General features: G+C 39.1%; 1 non-coding gene across 1 annotated transcript; it reads left to right on the top strand.

Annotated features, from left to right (window-relative positions):
- The first annotated feature begins 3,709 nt into the window (after positions 1-3,709).
- On the top strand, positions 3,710-3,783 carry TRNAE-UUC (transfer RNA glutamic acid (anticodon UUC)). The gene has a single exon. It is a non-coding gene; the product is annotated as a tRNA-Glu (tRNA).
- The last annotated feature ends 12,172 nt before the right edge of the window (positions 3,784-15,955 follow it).

The following is a 15,955-nucleotide window of genomic DNA, read 5'->3' as shown; positions in this document are numbered from 1 at the left end:
TTGTTTTTTATTATTGATTAAGATTCTCATTATATATTAGGATTTTATTACCATTTTAAGTAGATAAAGGGGAATTTAGATGTAGTGGTTGAACATGAGAAATAAAGATAACACCACGTACACATGTCGACTAAAATCCATCCTTATGTTTTCCTTAAGGCTTACCAAAAATGTAATGTTATAGATGTTTCTCATTAAACCCAAAACATTTAAGGGCCTTTGTTGTGGAGATCTCAAAAAATGTCCCCAAGTTGATAGTGGATTAGATGGAGTTGATTATGGATAAATAAATAGAGACTAAAAGAAATCCATGAATTAATAATAGCTTAAAATCAACTGCATGGAAATAGTGCCTCAGAAGCATTGTTGACAATCAACACTACTCTAATAAAACTCCCATATGAAAATTCAATGGATATTTTCAACTCTTATTTAATAGCTTACTACTAACTAATAAAAATCATTAAAGGTAAATTTTCTCTCTAGAGGTTGCTTCATTATCATTTTTGAGAGTGTGTAGCAAAGGAGGTCAATTATGGAAACATGACCATAGTTTTGGGGTAGCACTTATCTGTTACTTACACCATGGTTCATGAAATTCAACTAAATAAGAATCTTTATTTTGATAGTCTTACTCCAAGTGTGATGCCAAAAATCTCCCAATCCACTTGTGGAACACTACCTTTCTAAAGGAAGTAAGTAGTGTTCCTAATATTTTTTTTAATATATTGACTATACTGATGTTATAAAATGCATCATCACGGTCCTCTCACAAAATGTGTGTGGAGGTTGAAATGAGTGAAGGTGTATCCAATTATATCATGTTAGAATGAGGCGACCACTCAGAGTTCTAGCTCTTGTATTGTGAGAATACAACATTTCACTATAGGATTTGTTAAGAAAGGTCTCATTTGAAGGAACCTTGTCCAATAGCCCTATTCCCTTAAGGGATAAAACATTACACAACATAAACCTAGAGGATAGTGACCAATGGAAAAAAATTGCCAATGGTAGTTCTAAAAACAAATACAAAGTGATCACAACGTCCCACACTAAGTTAGGGACCCAAGCATCTTTATAAGGTTTGTGAATTTTATGTGTATTCAACATCTTCCTCTTCTATGTAGGGAGTTCCAATTAATCAATTCTTAGCTTTGTTGAAGAAACATCATAAATATGATAATTTAGAGCCCAAATGGGAAAAAATATCTCCAACAATTTAGCAGGTGCAAGGTATTATAGCGTGTAACAACTACCTTTGCTATAGAATTAGAAGTCTACAATGGAAGAGTTCGAAAAACAAATGATCATCTTACGAAATTAGATAAATAACGGTGAATAAGCTAATCTTATAACAAATAGACCTTATTTTGGATGACAAATCCAATAAGAATCTAGTTCAAATTTTAGGCATAAATTGAGTTCTACCATGATCCAAGGCATTGCCATGATGGAACAATGACCTAATGTATTCTCCTGATTCTCAATCGACTCATATCATCGAAAACTAGATCAACAAAGGAGTGATTTTTAGGAATTCAACAAGGGAGATTAATTTAGAAGACTTAGGATGGGCTTGGACTTTAAATTCCCCCTATTTTTCTTCTTTTTGACCTAAATCCATTTCTTCCTTCTCAGTTTCCACATTGTCCTCCTCTTACTCTTCTGCATCTTCTTAATTTTACTCCTCTTCCAATACTTTCTCCTCTTCTTCTTAAGCATTAAATATTAGATCCTTAGGTGATGGATCTAAGCCATTACTAGGATGAGTTGGTTCAAGGTTAAGATATGTTGCATGTTTCTCTTATAATTCCCTCTCCATATTTTCAAAATTTATTGTTTCCTCTAAGTTTCCAAAAACATCAAATTTGTTGTTCCTTGACGTGGGTAAACCCTCTTGTGGAGACTTTGGATAAAATAACCCCTTTTATTAAAATTTCCTTCGCCTACTGGGCCTACTCAGAATGATCTTGAACTTGGATTCCTTTCTTGACAATTCCTTTAAGGGGGTTGCTCTTCTTGGATTTTTGGATATTTTTTAGTAAAATTTCCATACACATGACAAGCAATGCACTTGAATGTAATATGCTCATAATGTAGTGCTTGACAATGAATCCACATGTCTATATTGATTTGCAAAGGTTCTGGGAATCCCTTCTCCAATTCCACCTCCATACATATTCTTACACAAGAATATAGAGTCATCTTTGGTTTTGCTCAATCTATAAAATAACCCATTTTGTTTCCAATCTCTCCAAGGGAGTACTCATTTCATAAAATTAATGGTAGGTGAGCTAATCTGACCAACATTGGTGCTACTATGGTCTCTTGTTCTGGGTTGAAGTCAAGGGTCCATGAGGAGAGATGAATGTAAGGAAACATGTTAACAACCCAAAATCTAGAGGTGTTTGCCAAAATGGGAATTTACCCTATTACAAACTACTAGAAGGTTATTTCAAGCAACATTGTTTTCCTTAAATAACAATTATGAATCAACCCATATTTATGGATAACAACCAATGATAAATGTCTTCATTGTCAATTAACCAATAAGATAAGACCTTCAAAAACAAAAACACATTAATAATTAAATAGTTTTTAATTTGGTTTTACAACTCTCTTTCTCTCTCTCTACACACATACACACACGTACTGATGAGGTGTATATCAATTTCTTTGTGTGGAGTTTAGTCCCCATTGCATCTCACATCCAAACCTCATGGGGATGGGCTGAGGGTGGGAGCCACCTATGGGGGAAATAAACTATCTCAAGGGGCAGCTAGGCTCAATTGAATCTTGCACATTCCCAGTAACAACATCCTACTAATGGGTAGATCATTTTTTCGTTCAACATTAGAGTTGTGGCCAACCTAGGTTTTGCCTAAATGTTAAAAAAATAAAGTGTATATATATATATATGATCATCTCAATTCCTGATTTAAAAATTAAGAATGATTATATCTCTTTAAATATAAAAATATAAAATGCTTATTTTAAAAGTTTGACCTTTTCAATACTAAATAAGTTTAATTGTCAAAGTTCACTAGTGTGATTAGTTTTGAAGGACCTCATTTAATATAGCGACCCAAGTTTAAAACTCCATAGTAACCGAGAGAATAAACTTAAAATCTAATGATGTTAAGAATTGATGTTGATGTGACCCAGACTAACTATAATCCCTAACCTAGATGATAATTGATGTTGATGTGACCCAGACTAACTATAATCCCTAACCTAGATGATTTTGCTAATTCTACTAGTCATGAACACACTAATAAACCTACAAGAACAAACACCTAATAAATCTAAGATTAAAATACATCTAAACTAATTTTATTAATTAATTTTAAATTTTAATTTGCTCTCTTAAAAATAATACACATCACACATTTGGCAATATAAATATTCCCCCATATAAATGCAAGTCGTTTTTAGTGCAACTTTTTGGAAGCTTTTCTGGTGGGTTTTTCCGTTCTAATTTCTCTAAAAATCGGAGGAATTTATTGAAATCACAAGCTTGATGGGTAACCCTTGCACAATCAAAGTGCCCTAGACTTTAGAAAAATTGAAAAACATGGTGCGAGAGAAGAAATTTTTTTTTACATATCTTGATTGGTGACAAAATGGACCGGGTTTAGAATTGCGGATGGTGTACCAGAAATGCAGTAAGAATACTATTGTTGATATAAAGTCTAAGAGTTAAGACAGTTCTGTTGTCGTCTAGTCCGGTTAGGATACCTGGTTTTCACCCAGGCGACCCGGGTTCAAATCCCGGCAACGGAAAGTATATGATGTTAACTTTTTCACATGATGAAAATGTAGATATGTGTCTTTTTTTATATTTAAATTTCTGAGTGCGTTACCATTTCTTAATTTGTATATTTGAAACCAAAGTACTCAACAAATATAATGTAGTTAGAATATCTGGTTCAAATCCCGGAAACGGAACATATGGTGTTTATTTCTTTTTCGTAAATCACATTGAAAGTTTTAAAATTAAAGAAGGTTGAATTTAGAAATTTCTTAGCTCACTTGTAGTGGTAAAGTTCAGAATTCAACGGAATGTGATTCTTCTCCATAGTAAGGCAAGTGAGTTCTCTGAGCTTCAGTTCTATACGAATGTGACTTATCAAGTTTTTTTTAGTGTCTTTTTACTTCTGCAGCTGAATGTACTAAATCTAATCTGTTAAGAAGATATGGGTAAGGTTTTGCTTCAGGGTTCCCTGAATTGGACCTGTTCCTCTATATAGTACCTGGTTTTGAGCATCTCATAGCCCCCAAAAAAAATATAATGTATTGCAAATCTTTATATTTCCTTAATATAAATCCATGATTTATTTTTTCCTCTCACAGAAAAGTTCAGAATTTAGAAATTTTATTATGCCTGGAATAACTTAATTGGTTAGAGTGTTTGGCTATTAATACTAAGATCGAGATTCAGGTCCCCCTTCTAGTGCATCTAGTTACTAATAAGTTGTTTCAACAAAGCTTCCTAAACCAATCTAGTCGAAACATCAAACGTAACTCATTAATATGGATGGAAAACTTTAAATTTTCAAATTAATTATATTATTTTAAAATATTTTTATCACATTTATTTTAAGTAATTTAATTTAAAAATGAAATAAATTGAAAAAATTAATTATTATTTTTATTTTATTTTTCAACCAAATAAAATTTCTTTTTATTTACTTATATTATAGTGTTTTTTTAAGATAAAAGATTTAATGAGGGTAAAGTTTCACTCTCATTTAGTTTTGTTTTGTTTTTGTCAAAATTTTAGTGATTTGGGTTGTATTAATATGGATTGAAAACCATAAATTCTAAAATTAATTATATCATTTGAAAATATTATTATCACATTTTTTTAACATAGTCGATTATTGGAATATCTATTCAAAAAAGAGGAGGGAGTTACATGATTTTTGGGGCTAGCCAGACTAAGAGAGGGAAAGAAGAAAGCACCATCCCAATCAGTTGTGTTCCTGATTTCAAAAGTTCAAAGTTTTCCTACTGCTGACTGTTTATAGATTCTTACAAACTGCTATAGAAATACCTGACATTTACATTTCATAGAAATTACTTAGATAGAAACTTGAAATGCTAAAGTTGATGCGTGGAAATTCTAAAAAAGATCTTATTTATGATTTACAGAGGGCTCTTCTTTAGGCTTGTTGTCGCTGCTTTTGTCCCCAGAGACTGAGTTTTCCCCAATCTGGTTGGTGAGGATTCCTTTCAGGAATGTTATAGGGTTCTCCAAATGTGCGCACTTGTTGTTAAGAGCTTCATTTTGTGCTTCCTGGTTGGCAAGTCTTCCCATAAAAAATGCATTTTTTGACTTTGACTAGCATCGGATTTCTCTTAGTATTTTTCTGAGCTGATCAATCATAAACTTGTTGGTTCTGCAATAAGCACATTTCTCATTCTTGGATGCTTGATCAAGGGGATTAATTTGCCCTTTGCACCGAATGAATACCTTTGCCAAATTTTGACTATAGTTATGAGGATAGTGTGGCCTCGAGAGAGGAAGGATCGACACAACAAATTTTTGCAGAGAAGGAGGAGGCAGTAAAGAACTGCGTCCTGACAACAAGAGCACCAACATATACTGAATGACAGAGAGGCAACGAAGAGCAAAGAGGCCCGAAACGAAGATCGCAGCCCACCCTTGATTTACAGAAAGAGAAGAAGGGAAAAGGGATGCTCTCTGTGAGCGAGAAGAGGGAACACAGAGTGAAGGAAGGGCTGAAGAGATAGTGCAGAGGATGAGAATGCATGGAGAAGAAATGTGAAGGCAGGAAGTGGATAGAGCTGCGGGGGAGGGAGAGAATAAAAAGAAGAACATGAAGGGAGGGGCCATCAAGCAAGAGAAGGACGGGAGGAGATCACGAGAAGAATGAGATGCACGGACATTCAAGGTAATCGAAATTGGGCAGAGAGTAGCAACATGGAAGATTTGAAAGAGATAATGCTCTAGTTCTAAAGGTGCAGATTTTAATATAAGCCAATCGAGATTACGAAGTGACTGTGATTCGACTGAGAGGGGAAAGGAATGATTATGGAATTGGTAGGAAAAAAAATATCATTTTCAATCCACACTCCTCCTCGGGATCGTGCCACTACTTTATTTGCATGATTGCTTGCATTTTTGTTGTTTTCCCTTAAGATGTGCATGAATGTGATTTTTCCCAAGTCTTTTAGTTGTTGACTAATCCTAGTTGTGATTTGGCCCAACACTGCATTTTTCGGTTTGGTCTTTTTGACCATTGCTTGGATGAGGATGGAAGAATTTCCCAAAATGACTGGGTTCATTAGATTTCCTTCTTCTTTTTTGTTTGCTCCCAAAAGGAATCCATACGCCTCTGCCTTGTTGTTTGAGACCGTGCCCAATCTCTGCTCAAAAGAGAAAGAATTATGCCTGCCTTGGTTAAGAATAATGCCTCCTGCACCTGCTTTCCCCGGGTTTGACTTTGATGCAACATCAAAGAAAATACACGATTTGTTAAGAGTGTTCAACCATATGATGAATTCTTCCTCCTTTAAGCGGATTTTCTAGCTATTATTGATCTCTTTCCTTCTGGGTGTGTTTTGAAGTTTCGGTCTGCTTTTTACATAGTTGATCCATGCTCTTTCTTCCCATTGTAGCTGGTTAAAGTCTATTGTTCTTGTTCCTTTAGTTGATAGGAATTTTGTAGCTATCCCCATGCCTTTGAGAGCACCTTGCCAACTTCTGGCTTATAGTTCTAAAATATTTGATCATTTCCTTGCAAGCCATATTTTCCAGTAGAGGAAGGAGGGTAAGCTTGTCCAATATCTTTTAATGGTGTTCTTATTTTTGAGAGAGTAAGGGTACTCATTTTTCCATGCTACATAGAATTTAGTGATGGTCCAGAGAGATTCACAACTAATTCCAAGGGGCATACAAGAAGACTCCAACATTCTTTTGCAAAATTGCATTCAAGGAAGAGGTGTTGGATGCTCTCTTTAGCCATGAGACACATAGGGCATCGAGAAGGCCCGAAGAAACCTTTTTTCCTGAGATTGTCAGCTGTAAGGATTTTCCCTTTTAAAAGTGTCCATATAAACATTTTTATTTTTGGGAGATTTTCAGTTTTCCATACTAATTTCCATGGAGACCAGTCCTGGTGCCCTTGTTGTTCTTGTAGTTTTAGATATCCCAATTTCACTGAGTAATCTCCTCCAGATGGATCCCATATGAAAGAGTCTTGGGTTCCTTGATTGATTGGGGTTGCTCCTTTGAGGAGGGAGATTAAATATTCCCACTGATGTTTGAGATCAAGTCTCTTCCATTCTTTCCATGAGTTGTCATATTGATCCCATTGTGACATTGACTCCAATGTACGAAACCCTTTTGAGTTCATCCACCTTCTTATCCTTTGAACTTCTGGGTAGCTGGATAAAGGAGGTTTTCCCATTATAATATCATCCCATATATTTATCTCTCGACCATCACCTGGCAGTCTTGATGTATTCTCCTTGATGAGAGGTAGGACCTTTTTTATAAGTTTCCACATTTGGGTGCAGGGTCTAATTGGTGTTTTCCCTGAAAGAAAGGAGAAGCGAGAGTAATTCAGATATTTGGATTCCAACACCTTCTTCCACTAGCAGTTGTCCCCAGTGATGAATCTCCAAGCTATTTTTATAATTTTCCACATTTGGGTGCAGGGTCTAATTGGTGTTTCCCCTGAAAGAAAGGAGAAGCGAGAGTAATTCAGATATTTGGATTCCAACACCTTCTTCCACTAGCAGTTGTCCCCAGTGATGAATCTCCAAGCTATTTTTTCTCCTAGGGCCAAGTTCATCAATCCCAGAAGTCTAATTGAGAGTCCTCCTTTCTCGTATGGAGAAGTAACCAATTCCCATTTTATGAGGATGATTTTTTTTGTCTCTGATTTCCCTCCTTGCCAAAGGAAGCTCCTTATTATTAATTCAATTTTCTTGTCTACACTTTCTGGGGCTAGAATTGTTGTGAATTGGTAGAGGGGAAGAGTTGTCAGGATTGACTTAATTAGAGTAACTCTACCAGCTAGATTAAGCCAGATCATTCCCCAAGTTTGTATTTTCTTTTTCATTTTCTCTATATAGTTTGTCCACAATTCTGCTCTCAGATTTTCTTTTGACACTGGTAATCCCAAATATAGGAAGTGGTTCCATTGTGCTTGGAGGGGGATCTCAAGGATTTGTGAAATTCTTTGGAGGGTGCGGGAGGGTGCATTCCATCCATATATTCTTCTCTTTTTGTTGTTGAGTAAACATCCTGATGCTTCCATAAAACTATCAAGCACTTTTTTGAATCTTCGTGCCACTATACAAGAATCTCCTCCCATTAGAAGAGTGTCATCTACAAAGAGGGAGTGATTTATTCTTTTAGTTCTAGAGCTTATTGATAGACTTGTTAGGGTGTGATTTCTTCTACAATGCTCAAGGTTTCTTCTCAACGAGTCTACCATTAATATATAGAGGAAGGGAGACAATGGGCATCTTTGTCTCAATCCCCAAGAGCTTTGAAAATACTCACTCGTCCTTCCATTAATGAGAGGGGCTATCCACGGGCCGAAAATACATGCATTTATAATTTCTATAAGCTCGATAGAGAAGCCAAATTTATTAAGAACAACTGATAAGAAAGACAGATTGACTCTGTCAAAAGCATTTGCCATGTCAATTTTTAGAATGAAGATCTACTATTTTCTTGCTAAACTAAAGTGCAGTGCTTCTTGAACTATCATAATGTTATCCATAATCTGTTTGTTAGGAACAAAACCGCCTTGGTTTTCTGAAATTAAGTTGATTATGAGAGGTTTTATGCGATTGGCAAGGATTTTGGTGATGATTTTATATGATGAGTTGCATAAAGAGATAGGCCGAAATCGATTGAAAGTTGAGGGCCTTTCTTCTTTTGGGATGAGGGCTAGGAAGGTCGAATTTGTGTAACCTCCCAACTTCTTTTTCCGGAAGACATTTTTTATCATTCTTATTAGATCTTTTTTTATGATGGCCCAATAGAAGCAGTAGAAAGCTATTGAAAAATCATCCGGTCCTAGAGCTTTATCAGGCTGGAGGCTCCACACAGCTGCTTGAACCTCACTTTCTTCAACCTCTTTCAAGAGTTCTGAGTTTGTTTCTTCATTTATCCTCTTAGGAATGTGCTTTGTGAAGCTCTTGAAATCTAGATTTACTAGCTCAGTTGTTAATAAATTTTTGAAATGGTTGTATGCTTCTTTTTTAAGTGCCTCTTGCCCTTTGATCTCTTGATCTCCTTCACCTTTTATTGTGTCAATATGATTTATGATTCTTCTCATCTTTGTTGTGTTATGGAAGAATGCGGTGTTTTTATCCCCGGCTTGAATCCAAAGATTTCTGGATTTAAGCCTCCATTCTTCTTCCTCTTTCCTGTTGTTTCTATAGATTTCCCAGTGTAGTTCTTTCTCCTTCAATTGATTCTCTTTTGTGTCTTCTTTGCCTTCTATCTTTTTCTACATTATTTCCATTTCTTTCTACAATTCTTCCTTTCTTTTTTGTGGTTCCTTGTGATTATTTTTGGCCCAAGATTTTAGATTATTTTTCACACTTTTTAATTTTGTTTCCACACATACCTTGGCAAGCCCATGATCTTTTGAGCCCAAGCTACTACTATAATTTGATTAACTTCTTCTTTTCTGTTCCATAAAGGGTTATATCGAAATGGGAGGGGCCCAAGTTTTCAATTGTCCCTAAGTTGATAGCCACTGGTTTATGACCAGAGGCCGCTAGTTTATGAAAATAAAAAGTTGAATTCTACTATGATATTGTCTTGTATTAAAATTCGATATAGTCTCTCTTTTATATTACTTTTCCCAATCCTTTTATTGTTCCAAGTATATTTCATGTTCTTTGGGGGGATTTCCATTAGATTGTGACATTCTATTATTCTTTCAAGGGAAGGGTCTGCATGATCCTGCGGTAGGTTTTCTTTTAGGTATCTCCAGAATGACTCTTTATCTCTGTATTGATTTGGTGCATATACATTGTAAAGGAAAATTTTCATATCATATAGTTTATTTCTTAATTATGTTTTGATCCAATGTTGGTCTATTTGTTGGTTCTGCAATTCCCATTTGTCCTTCCTCCACATTGTACAAATTCCTCCTGATGCCCCAGTTGCTTGGAGAGCTGAGCCATCGTAATTCCTTAGTTTTTGAATCATTTTTCCCATTTCCTGTTCATTAATTTTGGTCTCCTAGATCATGAATATATCAGGTTTTTCCATTGTTAGGATGTCTTTTGCTGCATTGAATTTCGTAGGGTGTCCCAGGCCTCTACAATTCCAGGAGACCAAATTCATTACTTGCTTTGGCTTGGTGCAGAGGGACCTTTCCCTCGATTAGGTTGATGGTTTTTCTCCTTGTTTCCTGTGCTTTTTTCAAGGAAAGAGTCCATTGGTTGTTGTGTTCCCATTGCCATTTCCTTTGCAACTGCTTCATCCCTTATTTCCTTATTGGTCTTTCTTCCTTGTCTTTTTTGGAGGTCTGAAGAGAGAAGGGAGTCTCTAGACTGGTTTCTTGTGAGGATTCTTTCAAAGGAAGGAGAGGGGGGGGGCCTAAGAGGGAGGTTGGGGGGAGAGGAGAGGGAAAAGAGAGAGAGGGAAGAGGGGCCAAGGAGGGGATGAAGAAGGATTAGTAGGATATTGAGAAGCAAGAGGAGGATCAAGGGAAGAATCGAGAGGGCCAAAGGGATTGGAGTCAAGGAGGGGATTAGATGAGAGGGGTTGTAGAATAGATGAATGAGTTGGGGGAGCAAGCGATGAGAGAGGAGTAGACGAGGAAGGGGCTGGTGGGGCAGATTTTTTATTCGCAGTATTTTTTTTTTACTGATTCCCATTTTGTTTCTTGAGGTTCTTTTTTTTTTTCCCCTGGGAAAAAGTCGTAATTTCTATTAATGGTAAGAAATTACATTTTGTATATGCCGAAGCATTCAAAGTAGAGGCTAATATGCCTATCGAGTTCAGTCATAATACTGTGAAAAACCAAAATTAGTATCTCTTCAGTCTCCACGCAGGGAGCTGTCAAAAATGATACTGTTAACATTACAAAATTTAGTGTCTGTCTGCTCTAGCAAGAGCCATGTAGTGACTAAAATATATACAGTCAGAATATACAAAAATGAAAAACTGTAAGGGCCTTATCGCCCTAGAAACATCTGATCGTCAAAGGGTCTGTGGTAATACTGATAGAAAGACCCTTCGTTCTCCTCCTGTATCATCCAATCTTCTCCTTGCCTGAGCGCAGCCGCTTTGGAGAGTTGATCAGCTTCAGTGTTTTGTTCCCTGTAAATGTGATGACAAGCAAATGAGTCAAATGAAGTAATCAGCCTCTTTGCCTCCTCAAGAATGTGTCTCAATGTAAATGCATGACAATGAGATGCATTCGACAACCAATTGCATACGATTTTGGAATCACCGAATAATTGTAGATGTCTACAATTTTTATGAATGGCGAATTGGATGAGATGCATGGCTGTACTAAGTTCAGCAAAATTATTGGTTCCTCGACCAAGGGGAATTTGTAGTTTGAATTTGTGTGTGTCATTGAGGTGTAGAGTGGCTCCTCCCCCACACCCCACCTCCTGTGCTGAGCCGTCGAAGAAACCCCACGGTCTTGAATGATCTATGTCCAGCTGTCTGAGTACACGGGCAGGTCCAGTGTGGTCTTCATCAGGTATCAGGTAATAGTCAGCTAACATATGTAGAGTGATGGACGGCCAGTGGGGTACCCTTAGGTTGAAAATAGCCTGATTGCGTGCTATCCAAATAGCCCAGCAGGCTAGAAGCGGTAAATTAAGAGCTTTCCCCGTATGCTCTGTGTGCCAATTCTCCCAGGCCTCCAGAATATTTTGACCGTGCCACTGGTTTATCTGGGGGAGATGAGTTTTGATGCCATTCCAGAATAGAGAAGAGACATTGCAGGTTAAAAATAAATGAGCTGTGCTTTCTTCAGCCTGTTGACACAAATGGCATCGGAATGGACCATTGAATGAGCGCTTCATAAGATTAGTACCTGTAGGGATCTTTTCGAAGATAATATTCCACATAAGTAATCTTGTGCGTGGGGCAGCTTTGAGTTTCCAAAGAGTCCTCCAGGTAGGATGAATAATAGGAGGCAAGTGGGGTTCCATGAGCTTTAAGTAGCCAAGTTTTGGTGCGTAACGTCCATGTTTGGATGATGCCCATATTATTTCATCTGGACCTTCAGTGAGTCTAATATGTGCCTGGGAGAGAGCATCCGAGTATGCGGACCATTCATCATGCCAATGATCAGGTATATCCAGTGCTAGTGCAGTCCTCCATGCCTGATGTAGAAAGGATGAGTGGTCTCGGTCCCCAATATGCATGATATGTGTAATTCCCCTGCCTTGAAGGTATTGAATAATACCTTCTGAGAGTCTGTGTGAATTACCACAGCCAACCCAGGGGTCCAGGCCAATACGTACAGCGTCGCCAGACTTAATGCGCCAAGTAAGGCTGTCTCTAATTAATGGGATGGTGCTGATGACTGCCTTCCAAATGGATGAGATGTGGTTCTGTGTTCTCCGCTCCCTGCATAACCAATCCATAATATTCAGAGGCCATATATATTTTGCATATGCAACCCTGGTCCAGAGACTTTCTGAGGTGAGGAGGTGCCACCCGAGCTTAGCTGCCAGAGCTCTAGAGAACAGGTCAAGTCTCTTGATACCCCATCCCCCCCATCGCTTGGGCCTTGCAAGTGTATCCCATTTCACCCATGCAAAGATTCTTCCAGGTTGATGACCCATCCAGAGGAACCTGCTGCAGATATGCTGAATTCTGTTGAGAATACCCTTAGGGATCCAAGTGAGAGCCATCCAATAAACTGGGGTGGCCTCGATCACCGCCTTAATAAGTGTAAGTCTTCCTGCTCGGGTAAGGTAGCGGTGATACCATACTTGTAATCTTTTCTCAATCTTAGTAATCAACCAGATCCAGTCGGCTATCCTGTATCCAAGGGGCTTCAGACGGAATCCAAGATACTTGATGCCATCATCCAACGATAAATTGCTATAAGGAAAATGCTGATTTGCGAATGCAATTTCATACTCCGAGCATCCTGTGGATGTGATGGAGGATTTTTGTACATTTATCAACATCCCCGTAGCATGCTGAAAGAGTTGGAAAGAGTTTTGGAGTGAAGTGGAATCTCCAATACTTCCATTAAGAAAAATGAGAATGTCATCGACGAATAGAAGGTGAGTAAGAATAAGATGATCAGTGATCTTAATACCAGATAGATGATGCCTGTTGTGTGCGGAAATTAAGATTCTACTCAGTCCTTCCATGATAAGCAAAAACAAAAGAGGTGAGAGGGGACACCCCTGACGTAGTCCTCTTTCCGAAGTGAAGAAAGAGGATGCTTCCCCATTGAGGAGAACACTGTAAGAGACATCCGATATGCAGCTCATGATCCATTTGATAAACTCATAAGGAAACCCCAAGTGTGTGAGCAGCAACCGAAGGTATAACCAGCAAGTGCGGTCAAAGGCCTTCGAAAGATCAACCTTGAGAATCATACCTTTTTGTCTCTTGGTTTGCAGAGTATGCATTAGTTCTTGTGCAGTGGCGATGGCCTCGTGGATTTGGCGCTGATGTAAGAAGGCAAATTGTTCCGCTGATATATGCAGTGATAGAATAGGCTTGAGACGGTTGGCGATGATCTTGGCAATGATCTTGTAAAGGCAGTTGCAGAGAGAAATCGGACGGAAGTCATCAAAGGTGCAGGGGGCATTGGATTTTGGGATAAGAGCAATGAAGGTGGACTTAATTGCAGATGAGATGCGCCCTCTTTTCCTGCTATCTTCGACTACATTCAGAAGATCTTGGCCCAATAATTCAAAAAAGGCTAGATAGAATTCAATGGTCCAACCGTCAGGTCCAGGACTTTTATCTTTCTTGAACCACTTCAAAGTAGCTTCCAGTTCAGCCATCGATACTTCCTTCTGGAGTTCCTCCGCATCATCTTGTTCAATAAATCTAGGAAATAGTTCAGCTACACGCATAATCTCCAGGATGTTAGCTTGTACTGGTGCCTTGTAGATGTTCCTAAAATGCTCCACAGCTAGTCTGGACAGATTCCTTTGGGATGAGACAGTGTCCCCTTGAGCTGTCCTGAGTTCCCATATAGTGTTGATGTTCTTTCGCCCATTAGCAAATTTGTGGTAGAACTTGGTGTTAGCATCTCCCTCAGTGAGCCAAATGGCTCGACTTCGGAGTCGCCAACCTTCTTCCCTTTCTTTAAGGATTTGAGTGCGTTTGGCAATCAGGGCCTGATAATGCTCTTTGCTTATCAAGGATGGAAATGTCCCATCTGAAGATTCCTCAAATTCTGAAATGATCTTCTCTGCCTCCTGTAGTATAAGGTTATCCCGGATGCGTTTCTGATGAGCCCAGTTCTTGGTGATCTGTTTTAGTTCCCTGAGTTTCCTCACAAATCCAGCTGAGTGATCCTCGTTTTCCCCAATAGCATTGGATTGCCAATAGGTGTGTACTAGTTGAGTGTATGAAGGATCCTGTAACCATGCAGCATTGAATTTAAAAGGGCTCTTGATTTTATGAATAATATCATCGACTTCTAAGAAGATCGGGCGGTGGTCTGAGATGCCTCCTGTGCCAACCCATTGACGTACTCTGGGGAGATTATTAACCAGGGGTTCCTTAATGAGGAACCTGTCCAATCTTCTAGCTAGGCTCTGTTCCCCGCTTCTGTTGTTGGTCCAGGTGTACTGGAGTTTTGAGGATGGAATGTCGACCCAGAGACGCTCCTCCAGTAAATTAGATATATGTTCAGTGAGAGGGTCTATTTGTGCTGAGTGACCCCATGATTCACTGAAGCCAATGGAGAAGTTAAGATCCCCTCCCAGAATAACATTATCTCCTTGAAATAATTCTGATGCGAGGAGGTTGTTCCAGAAAGAGGCTCTATCAGAACAAGGGCCATACACATTGACAATCCTGATGTCGTTCGGTGCTGAATGAGTGCAAATGTCCAGTCCAATAAATCCCCTTCCTCCAAATGAGTTGTTGATCTCCACCCTTTTGTTATTGACTCCAATGGCTAAGCCCCCTGACCTTCCAGATGCGTCCAAGGCAAGAAAGGTCCAAGTAGGTAGCCATCCATTCAGGGTGCGGATAAGGGATTCAGCCGGGCAAAGAGTTTCTTGAAGAAAAATGAAGTCCATCTGAGAAGATAGGAGAAGTCTCCTAAGTGCTAGTTTTTTGGCTGAGCTAGCAAACCCCCGACAGTTAAAAGAGATGAATTTCATGGAGGAACGAGGGCTGGGCCATTCCTTGCTCTAAGGGCCCGAAGAATCGTTTGCTGCCATCCTAGGGCAATCTCAGTATTGGCAGTGTGTCTGGCCTTGGAGATACCAGAAGGTCTGCCCCTGGAGGACTTGAGGTGAGGAGTGTGGGAGAGAATGAGACCGACAGCATCCGGTCCTCTATCTCGAGGCCGGAGGGAGTAACGGGGAGGGGAAGGAGCAGAAACATGAGGGGCAAGCGAGGATGATATTCTAGATGGAGGTGCCGACGGGGCGGGCTTAGGGATGGAACATGCAAGTGAGTGATGAGAGGGAGGAGAACAGGGGGAGGACGAGAGAGCCACTGAGGGAGTAATAGTAATTGATGATGCAGATGCACTAATAGTAGATATGCCCACAGTCACACATGCATGTGGTTCAGACAGAGAATGGAGAGGAGACTTACCCGATCCCTCCAGATCCTCAGGTGCAGTGTCCGGCTGCCCGTCCTTCAGGTTCGGCTGCGGCCCCGCAGATATCCCAGCGAAGTCTTCTGATGCGGCTACCTCTGCTGTTGTCACATGAGCAGGAGGGGGAGGTTCCTTTGGATCTTGAGCCGGCTGATTCTCAGGTTGGGGAACCTGGG

This window comes from Pinus tabuliformis, chromosome 4_1, assembly GCF_031772625.1.
Source record: "Pinus tabuliformis cultivar Carrire ecotype Pingquan chromosome 4_1, CPIR1, whole genome shotgun sequence".
Taxonomy (NCBI): Eukaryota; Viridiplantae; Streptophyta; class Pinopsida; order Pinales; family Pinaceae; genus Pinus; species Pinus tabuliformis.
The sequence above is the reverse complement of the archived record's forward strand: the minus strand, read 5'-3'. Positions and strand labels throughout refer to the sequence as shown.